General features: G+C 51.9%; 1 protein-coding gene across 5 annotated transcripts in view; it reads left to right on the top strand.

Moving 5' to 3' along the window:
- The window catches only part of SSBP3 (single stranded DNA binding protein 3), a 148886-nt gene that overhangs the window by 59393 nt on the left and 78549 nt on the right, over positions 1-10944 (top strand). The window lies entirely within an intron of this gene.

The following is a 10944-nucleotide window of genomic DNA, read 5'->3' as shown; positions in this document are numbered from 1 at the left end:
CGGGGGGCCCCCCCCCCCCCCCCCCGCCCCCAGTCCCTCGGCTGATATGGGGATTCCTACAGTTCGGGCACATGGGTGGGCTTCATGCTGCTCACTCCCCCCAGAACAGGACCCATGGGCCTCCTTCCATGCGAAGCGCCTCTGCTTCTCTGCGGTGCCCATAGCTCAGGAGCTCTGGCACGCACAGGCGCCGACTCCTTTTGCAAATATTGCTGCAGCTGAAAAGCAACAAGCCACCTTTAGAGGACTTTGTGTAGCCTGCTTCTTTTTGATATCTGGAATGCACAGAGGCAAGAGAGATCAAATTAATTTGTTCAATTAATTTTGTAAATATTGACCAAGCAGAAGTTTTATGCAGGTCGCATGTTAGGGACCCAAGGGTTACCAAAAAACAACATGACCCAGTCCCTTCCTTGAAGGTGCTCATCCTCTAGACGGAGGCAAAAAGATGTGTTAAGACAGAATTAGAGCAGGAGAGCCACGGAGTCCTGATCCCCACACCCCCCTTCCTTCCAGAATTCCCTCACGAAGTCTGCCTGCTGCATGGGGAGCTAAATGCCTTTCCCCTTCCTTAAGGCACCTGCAATTCTCCCACAGTAAGTTTTTATTTTTTGAGTGCTTACTATGTACTAGGGTTGGGCACTCTGGTAGTGCTTTACTTGTATTCATTTCTTTGGACTCAGCATGACCCAGTGAAGTAAGTACTGACTATCACCCTCATTGTCCAGTTGATGAAACTGAGGTCCAGAAAGGTTAATTAACTTGCCCAAGATCCCACAGCTACACTGTCTCAGAGCCTGGATTCAAATGTAAGCAGATGAGTTCCAGAGCTCACTTTCTTAACCTGCTGGCTGTATAGACACGTCCCACACTGAGAATCTGTGTCTGTTACGCATCCACTATCTGCCCAGCATGAATTATCCTAAGTAGATACTTTTTTCTCTTAAAAAATCTTCACTGTGCTTTCCATGTGATCTTTAAATGTACTTAATAACCCTCTGGGATACCCTCTGGAATTGCACCCCAGCCCCCAATTTCCTTTTTTTAAAATCCAGGTTCTCTGTAGAGGGCACTCTGCTTCAGAGGCTGGAGTGGAGCCAGAGCCTGTGGGGGAGCAGGCCACTGAGAGCATCCTGCAAGCTGTCAAGTGCCCGTGAAATGAAGGGCATGCGAGAAGGGGTGTGCGCGGAGAGGACTAGCTTGCAGCGTGGTCCTCATGCATCATACTTGGGGATTTCTTTGCACCATTGTCACGGTCTGGTTTCAGGTACCTGTGAAAAATTATGGTAATTAAAATGTAATTTGGAATCCCCTGTTGGCTCACAGCAGCTGGTCCAGATGTAGGAGGCTGGGGCTGTCTGTGCTGGAACAAGCTGAGGCTTGTTAGGGGTGTCACTTTGTTCTGCCCTTTGTGTTGCTGGGGAGAAGGGAGGGGTCAAGAGATACAGGAGCTATTTTTGCACTGTTCACGTCATGTTCAGCATTACTGGATGTTTGTGGTTGGGTCCCTGTTTAGCCTCAGCCGGGAAGAGAGAACTCCCTTTGCTGCCTGGGCCTGTTTGGAAACTCAGGCTCATACCCCTTGGGCATATATGTTTCTCTAAAGGCGGAGCGACCCAAAGTGACCATGGGGTCACCCCGATAGTTCGAAGTTGGCTTAGTCGGTCTTAGATTTTACAGGACTCTTCAGAACCCTTCCTGAGGTGGTGTGCTTATCCCCTCCTTACTTATTCAACAGATGGCTCTTTGGTGTGAGATACATGCTAGATCTGTTTCCTGGTACTTGCAAAGTGAAGTCGAATAAAGTATTGCCCCTCAAAGATGTTATAGTCTAATTGGGGAAATGGAAAGTAAACATTTGGTTTAGCATATGCAAAGCAAGCATATGTGTTTGTTGGAAGAACTGAGGATCCAGTGCTGTCATAGGAGGGGGTACAGAGAAGAGGGGTGGGAACACAGAAGAGGGTGCTCAGATCACACAGGGTGGTCAGAGGGCTTCCTGGAGGCGGCAATGGCTTAGGGCAGTGGCCGGCAAACTGCGGCTCGGCAAACCGCGGCTCACGAGCCATATGCGGCTCTTTGGCCCCTTGAGTGTGGCTCTTCCACAAAATACCGACTCTGCCACAAAATACCGACTTCTGCGTATGGGCCACGAAGTTTCAATCGCACTGTACGTGCGCGCCCGCACGTGGTATTTTGTGGAAGAGCCACACTCAAGGGGCCAAAGAGCCGCATGTGGCTCGCGAGCTGCAGTTTGCCGCCCAAGGGCTTAGGGCAGCCTCGGGCAAACTACGGATCCGGCCCGTTTGAAATGAATAAAACTAAAAAAAAAAAAAGACGTATCCTTTTATGTAATGATGTTTACTTTGAATTTATATTAGTTCACACAAACACTCCATCCATGCTTTTGTTCCGGCCCTCCGGTCCAGTTTAAGAACCCATTGTGGCCCTCGAGTCAAAAAGTTTGCCCACCCCTGGCTTAGGGGGACAGGAGGTTTCAAGTGTGCACTTGGATTTATTTGCTGTTGAGCTTTATTCGTATATATACTTGATATTGTGGTTATAGTCATTACGTCTTTTTTTATTACTCAGTTGAAGTCTTGGGATTTTATTTTTATACCCAAAGGGCTCACTGTCTTTGAAAAGTTTGAAAAAAAAAAATGCTTTGTGTCAGCCAAGCCCTTGTTGCTTCAGAGGTTAGAGATTGGAGGTCAGCCTTGGCCACAGAAAGTCTGCCCTTGAAGTTCCTGACTCCCTTGGCCACTTGGCACTCTCTGCACCACTTTCTCTTAAAATGGCAGGCCAGAGTGGGTTACTGCACAGCAGGGGTTAAGGCAACCTCTCCACCCCCCACCCCCCTCACCCCCCGCCCCTGCAACCCTGGATCCTGCCTGACCTGGCTTGTGCACTGGGCCTCGAGTGTGTGTGACAGGGTCAAATAAGTGGTCCCACCTGCATGTCCTGCTGGCGGTGTGTGGCCTGGAGGTAGGCGAAGGGGTTGCTGGAGCATCCCATCCCACTGTCAGGACCAACTGTAGGTTCGGGGACTGTTGCAAAGTGGAAGTGCCAGGAAGCAGAGCACGTCACCTGAGGCAGCCCGTGAGTCATGGCTGCTTCGGACAGGGCCTGGCCTCTAGAGTTTGCAGAATGCAAACTTCCCACTTCCGCTGTTTGTATGCTTGTATTCATCCAACACAGCATCTCCCCTCCGCCCGGCCCTGGACATGGTGCTGAGAAGTCCAGTGAATTAGGTGCAGCCCTGCCCTGGGGGTAGCTGACAGGTCCCCCACGCAGTGTGCCTTCTGGGACCCTCTGCAGACAACTGGAATGTCCCCACCATCCTTGTGAGCCACATGCTGACACTGCAGCAGCAGGCCTGTCCTTGGTGTGGATTATTTGCTGTTAGTATTCCAAATGTCAAGTTCCCCTTGACTTGAGCTGAGCAGACGAAACAAAATGGCAGACAGATTAGAAGGGGCTTGAGAATCCTTTTAGGATTTGAAAAACTTACACTGTTGACTTTGAAAGGCTGCTGAACCAGGCCATTCTGCAGAGGGGGGGGGGGGCATCTGCTTGATGCCATTGGCTCCTTGGGTTTGAGGGGCTCTGGCCAGTGCTGGCTCTTTCCTCCCCCTCCAGGTGCATGGGAGCCAGGGCTGCTCACTGAGCTTGGGCAGGAATTGAGTCCAGTCCCTTCTCATGAGTGTTGTGAGAGCAGGACGGGAGGAGGGCTGGAGGGGAGGAGCTGGGGCCTCCAAGGGTTTCAGGAAGGGTTTGGGTGGGTCCACCAAGGTGGGAGGCCATGTCAGTATCTGTTTAAGCTCATGTTTGCCTACTGCAAAGACCTAATAGGTAAAAGGGAACTGGATGGCTTATATAGTCCCTCTGAATGGATGGTGAGAGGATTAACAAAGGTGCAGAAGTTTCTGGCTAGAACCTGGAGTGTCATTGCTAGAAGAACCTCAGCGATGGTCCATTCATGCCCTTGTTTCTGTAGATGTAGCTGAAACTCAGAGAGGTTAAGTCATCTGTGCAAAGCCACACAGGAAGTGGTGAAGCTGGAATGTGATCAGTCCTTCTGGCTCCAGTACCCGTACTTGTCCCATGACATCACGTTGGCTCCTGCTCCGAGTCCTCCCTTTTTGGGAAACTTATTTCTCCTGCCCTCCCCCTAAGGGCTTCCTTTTCCTGCCTGGATTCCCCAGGAATCCCTCTGGGGGTGCTGCCTCCTCCAGCCTGGGAAAGTAGTAAGAGCTGAAGGTGTGAGTGAGAACCCAGCCCCCAGCTGCTTCTCTGCCACCTTCCAGGGGACAGATGCTTGTCATACAGGAGCCCGCATACCTGTCTCCTGAGGACAGACCAGGATGAGTGTCACGCCCTACTGGGCTGCTCAGAGCTCCAGGAAGGGTTTGTTGAACTGATGTGTCTGGGCTCAGGGGAGATAGACTCTAAATGGCATGAAGCTCTGCAGTCTGTAGCGGACAAGTTTTAAGTCTGGCCCAACACAGGATCTTAAACCCAAACCTTAATCTGGCTCTCTCTCCTGCAGCCACTGCAGGGCAGATTGCACAAAGGTTCTTGATGTGGCTCACAGTCACCTGACCGAGAACCCAGAAGGTGGTTTTTGCCTTTTCTCCCCTTTTCTGTGCACACTTGCACAAGTGCCCTTTGTTCCCAGGAAACGCAGCTTTCTCAATCTCCATCCTGGAAGTGTTGCTGGAATGTAATAAATCTGATTGTGTTTATGTTGAAGAAATGAAACACATTACTGTGTGGGGAGGAATGCAGTAGAGGCCTTGAAAGGGGCTGTGTTTATGACAACAGTGTGCACATGTGGCTTTATTTTTGAAAGCAGTACTTTCCCTCCTCTTGATAGGACTCTGTTAATAAGAGCCATCTCTTGTGTCCGGGTGTTGGCAAACAGGGGGCAGAGTTGGCCAAGGCGCCCTCAGCTGTGGCTGTCACCTTCTTAGCTCTGAGAGTGCGGCTTCTCTAGACCCTGTAATTTCTCGGGGATGGCAGCTCTTCAGGGACATCGCCTCTGTGCTGGCCGAGACAGAGCTGATTAGTGAATTCTCCCGCTCCCATTCCAGGTTGAAAACAACGGGATGGAATTTAATAGGCATAAATGTAAAGTCCTGTATGTGGGTTCAAAAAACCCAACTTCACAGGCACAGGATGAGGAGGCTTCATTGAACAGCGAGCGAGAGAGTGACCCTCGAATTTACCTGGCAGTCGTCCTGTGTGCCAGCAGTTGGCCGTCACTGAAAGAAGGTAACACAGGCTCGCTGACAAGGATCATGTCTGAAAGGGGAAGGATGATGTTGTTACTGTTAATAATTCATAGTCATAGCGAGGTGCTTTACATGCATTATCATTTTATCCTTAAAGTCGCCCTCGGACGTCGGTCAGAGGATCCTCTTTTTTGGAAAAGGAAACCCAGGCTTCAGAGGTTAAGTTACTTGCTCGATGTTACACTGCCAGGAAGTGCCAGAAGCAGGTGGAACCCAGAGCCTGTGCGGTCGGTCATCAGTGAACCAGAGTGTCAGATGGTAGAGATTCTGAATGAAGAAATGCTGAAGGCAGTTTTAATAATGTCTGGCTTTGATATGGTCTACCAGGCCCCATTCTAAACAGTTTGTATATGTCAACTCCATCATTATCTCTTTTAATGATGAAGAAACTGAGGCACAGAGAGATTAAAAATAAGTTGCCGAAGATGATACATCTTGTTAAGTGACAGATCTGGGATTCAAACCAGATAGTATGGCTTCGAGTTCTTAATTTCTAGGCCATGCAGCTTTGGAGAGAATAAGACTGTGGAGGGGGGGGGGGGGTGAGAGAGCCTACTATGCTCTTTGTTCTTTGAGGCAGCCTGTCGGCGGGATAACTGTTGTGTTTGGGTCGAAGGCAGAACCACGACCTGCATGTGGGTGTGTATATGGGAGAGGCTTCTGCTCCTAAATCTGGACACCAGGTGGCCTTGGCCTAGGCCCCTGGAGGGAGGTTGTGAGCTCCTGCTGCCAGTGACTGCCCACCTGTTGGGGATGCAGCAGAGGCGGGAGGGTGGAGGAGACCACCTGTGTGGGTTATGGTAGGTCCCCAGGGCCCATCCGTGTAGCTGGCTGGCTCCCAGTCCTTTGTTGAGGACAAGCCCAGCTTTCCTGGCACATCCCCCACCCCCGGGCAGTGGTATGTCCCCATGGACCACTGTAGGGGAAGTAACCGTGTCTGCTGGGTCAGCCTGCCCTATTAGGAAGCCCCGGCTGTCAAGCCCGGCAGAACTGCTGACAAAGGCACTGGGAACAATGCTGCGTGGGAGGAGGCATGTGCATGTGTTTGCTCGCCTCCTGACCTGGGTGCCAGCCGTGACATACTTCATTTGTCCCCTCTGGTTCCCTGCGGGCACTCGGCCTGACTCTGATGCGTTTGACTCCCATTCAGGTCCCTTGTTCAGCTGCAACTTTGGCTGCAGGGCATGGGAGCCAGTCAGCTGGCCCTGGCCCCTCCTCATGCCAGGGCAGTTGGTTTACAAGGCTTCCTGGGAGTTCTTACCAAGGAGCCCTGGGAGCCTGTCAGCTCCTCGTCTCAGGTCAGGGAATGGAGGCAGAGAGAAGTAAAGTGACTTTTGGAGGCCACCCAACCAGCAAGTCTGGCTGAAGCTATAATCCGGTCTGGTGACTTGAAATGGGGAAGAGAGGGCTTTCCAGATCATCTTGTCCAGACCTTTCATTTTACAGATGAGGAAACGAGGCCCAGATTTGCAGCTGGACCTGGCCAAGGTATTTCAGGTTGTCAATGGCAGAGCCAGGACTAGAGCCCAGATCTCCTGGCTCCAGAGTCTGTGTCCTGCCCACTCTGCAGCTCCTCTTCCACTTTTGGTTTCCTTGCGTCTCATTTCTGCTGCTGCGTCTGCAGGGCTGATGCAGTGATTGCGACTGCCATGCTGCCTTCCTTGGCTGCCAGTGTCTGATTTTCCCAGTTGTCACTTCCTTGGCCTCCCAGGACTAGTAGCTGCAGCTGGTTTACAGGACTTAGCTGAGTGGAAGGAGCATGGGCTTAGCTAGGCAGCTTTTCTACTTGGGAGCAGTGTGACCTTGGGCAAGTCACCTAACCTTTCTGAGCTCTGGCTCCTCGTCAAGATGATTTGGACGAGATGACCACCAGTGACCTTCCTGCTCTGCAGATCTGTGGCAAGTGATTTTCATAAAAGTGAACCTGTGGTTGGAGTCTCTCTGGAAGGGCAGGTGGCCTGGTAGTGTGACAAGACCTGTGTTGGGAGTCACAGGGCATGTGTGCATTTAGAAACACTGTTGCCTTCCCTTTGTCGCTGGCAGGTGATTGCGGCAAGGGACCCCATCATTCTCGGCCCCTCCTCTGCCACTTCTTTTTCTGCACCCAGGCTGTGTGCACAGACACTGCTCGGCCCTGGTGCTGACCACCCAGGGTAGAGAGGTGGAGGGTTGGCCAGCTGATCGGCATGGCTTTGGAGGAAGAAATGACAGCCAGGCATAGGCAGGCAGCAAGTCCCGTGAGATCTCACTGGATTGGATGCCACTGGATTTTGTCATGGGACGAACTCAAGCCCTGTTATTAGGCCTCAGAAACCCCCATTCCACATTAGGTCACAGGTGTGGGGCAGAGGAAGGAGTATCGGAGCAAAACCAGAAGTCGGGCCTTTTGTCACTGTGCTCAGTTGTGCAATTGCGTTGGCTGTTTACATGGTTTTCATTCTTTGGTTTTCTCTTTGGCTGTGAAGTTGTACTATTTTCTGAACTAATCCTGTTTCATGTAACCTGAACCCAAGTATCTGGACATGAAGGGTAAGCTTTTTCTCCCCCCTCCTCTTCCTTAACAAAGGCTGTCCTGCACTGTAGCATCTGGAAATGATCCGGCATCTGGTTTAAGTATGTGTGCGTGTGTGCACACACTTCTGTAATATAACATGCCCCTACCCAGATAACATGCCTTTGTCTCTCCAACCAGGCATGGACCTGTGTTTCTTTCTGGATAGATGAGATGACTTTACACATGGTGTGATTCCATTGGGATATGCGCTTATGGGCGTATATACACACATGTATAAACCTTTATTTCTACTTGGAATGAGGACAAGTTCAAGGGCTTGATATGTATAGAAAAGCGTTTTTACTGATAGATGTGGATGTGTTTTTCTTTGCCAAGTTTAATAAACCATTTAACAATGCCTTCAGTGACTGTAATTAGCGGTTTCCTCATTATTCCCAGGCTCTGCTTTAGCAGGGTCCCGGGATCCCAGTTCCCACCACGTGTGGCGAGTGTGGCGGTTCCCTACCCGGAGTTGGTGCTCTGGAGAGGCTGCACGGTTGGAGGTGGCCCATGTTCGCCATCTGTTAATGGTGTCTCTTCGATGCCTGGGGTTGGCGTGGGTGGGAGCCTGTCCTGGGGGACTTCCAGGTCAGTTCTCCAGATTTAGGCTCAGGATAGACTCTTTTGACTGCCCAAGGTTGGAGCTGTTGGTGGTATTGAGTGTGGACTGTGCCAGCAGCTAGAACCGTGCGGGTGATGGGCAGGGAGCGCTGAGTTCCACTGTTTGATCTGGTGGGGAATGGCCCAGAGGGAGGTGAGTGAGATGACTGATGGTGGCGGAGAAGGACCCTGGTGAGCAAGGGATTGCCCTTGCTGCCCTTTGCACCTGGGGCTCCTCTGTGAACTGCAGGGTGAGGTGGGGGGTTGGTAACACTTCCCTTGTGGTCATCACCGATCCTGCTTTCCTGGCACCAGTGCCCCTTGGGGAGCCCTCCCTCTTGGAGGCGGTGGTTAGGTTTATTGATTTCTACTTTTTTTCTGTTGACAATGGAGTTAGGCCCAGGTCTCCCTCTGGCTCGGGTGTGATGGAGAGGCCGATGAGAGCCCTTGAGCGCAGTTCCCTGTCGGTTTCAGGCCTGCCTCTGTGCTTTGGGGGCTGCCTGTGGAGGATCGGTGCAGCAAGTCCTTCTTTCTTTGGCTTAAGGGGTGGAGGGGGAAAGAGAGAGAATTAGGGACCTGGTATAATATTTAAACCAGATAACTTTATAACCAGGCCACATTATGCATCGGTATGCGGACCGCAGGTGTAGACCTGGATTGTTGGAGGTGTATACTCCCCTAGGGTATGTTGAAGGCTTCCACCTAGCTTATGGAACATTTGGCCAAATCAACCCGAAAAGCCATTTCAAGGTTTCTCTCCCCTGCCTGCTGGCCCCACCCCTAGCAGCCTAACTTGAATTGTGAGGTGAGGAGGACAGCCCACCCGGGCCACCCCTCCCCCAGGCCCAGGGAGAGGTGCAGCTTGGGCAGCTGTTTTGTGTAGAGCATTTGCTGCCATGGCATACAGATTCCTAAGAAGCTGGGGGCTCCCGTTTGGGATTGTGCCTTGGGACACTTGATGGGGAGCTAGATTCCCCAGGTCCCTAGGTCTGGAAAGTGTCCCTTCCGGTGGACCCCTGGCAGCCTGTGGTCTCCTTAGGGCTTGTTCAGCTCCCCTGTAGCATGGGGCCCTGGTGGCAGGCGGGGGGCCCTGACGAGGGGCTGCATGTGTTTGCCAGACCCCACCCGGCCCTCTTTCCTGCCGCTTCCAAAACAGAACTCACTATCAATTGTGCAGGAGGCCCAGACTCTGTCAGTGCGTGATCCTTGTCCCACAGCAGGCATGCTCCTTGGAGGGAGAAAGGAACCGGTTTTGTCCCTGGTATTAGAGGCTTTAAAAATGCACCTTGATTTAAGATTCAGCTTTTTGCAGCATATTTTTAAAATGTCAGAAAGATAAACGGTGCAGCCTTCTTAATGTGTCTGCCTTGAGCAGCCTTAAAAAAATAAGTCTATCATTCATCCTCAGGGTCACAGGCGTGTTCACACCCACCCCTACACTCCTGCCTTTGATGGCGTGTATGCCCATCTCTCTTCTTTGAGCAGAAGTTCGGTGGGGATTGGGGTCTAGACTCAAAGTCCCTTTCTTTCAGAAGTCCAGGAGGTACATTTGTTTCTCCAGGATTGAGACCGATAAATATATTTGGGAACTTTACTGTTGGATCTGCGAAACAGGCACTAGCTTCTGGCTGCTTCTCTCAGGGACCCTTCTCACTTCCCATGAAAACCCACCACCAGCCAGAGGGTCAGAGGAGGGGACACGAACGCTCCAGCCCCTGCCTCTGAGACGGGCCTTTCCCTCTGAGACCGGCAGGTCCCTGCTCCCTGCTCAGCATAATGTGGGGGAAGCTGGGCCTGGTGTGAGGGGAGCCCCTGTGCTTGTGTGGTGCCTTTGGCCAGCACTTTGTTTCCAAGGTTGGGGGATAGAGAGGCCGGGGGCCACAGGGAGGGAGATGGAACTGGAGGGTGAATCGGTCCATGGGGTCTGTACCCTGTTGTCATTGTGTTGTGCAGCTTTTCTAAAGGTACCCTGGCAACTCAGCTGTTTGTTTTTCTCCCAGAAGGAACTGGAGGAACCCCAGGGTTTTTCAGGGGGTGAGTGAGGGTGCCAGGACGTCCTTACACTGATTAAGGAGCATTGGGCAGAGCAGCCTCTGCCTACGGGAGAGCTATTGGGAGCTTCTGGTGTGAGGTGGTTGTGCCAGTTAGTCCTGGACAAACCTGCAGGATTTGCTCTACTCTCTGGGCTAGCCTTCTCCGTTGTACTGATGAAGAAATGGAGGCCCAGAGAGGTCACACACAAGTTCAGCAGCCGAGCCAGAACCAGAGCCCCCCAGGCATCCGGACCTCTAGTCAGAAGCTTTTAGTGACTTTGATCTGCTATCTCAGGTGGACCTCACTGGTGATCCAAGGTCCCGATTATTGCACGTGAACAGAGCTCTCCCAGACACCTGGCTTGTGCAGGGCCATCTGCCCTATTCTGGACCCATGACTCACATCTCTGGGGACCATCCCTTTAGCTTGTGGTCCTTGTCTGTGCTGCTTATTCCCTGCTGG

Source organism: Myotis lucifugus, unplaced genomic scaffold (genome assembly GCF_000147115.1).
Source record: "Myotis lucifugus unplaced genomic scaffold, Myoluc2.0 scaffold_37, whole genome shotgun sequence".
NCBI classification, from domain to species: domain Eukaryota; kingdom Metazoa; phylum Chordata; class Mammalia; order Chiroptera; family Vespertilionidae; genus Myotis; species Myotis lucifugus.
This window is presented reverse-complemented; position numbering and strand designations above follow the sequence as displayed.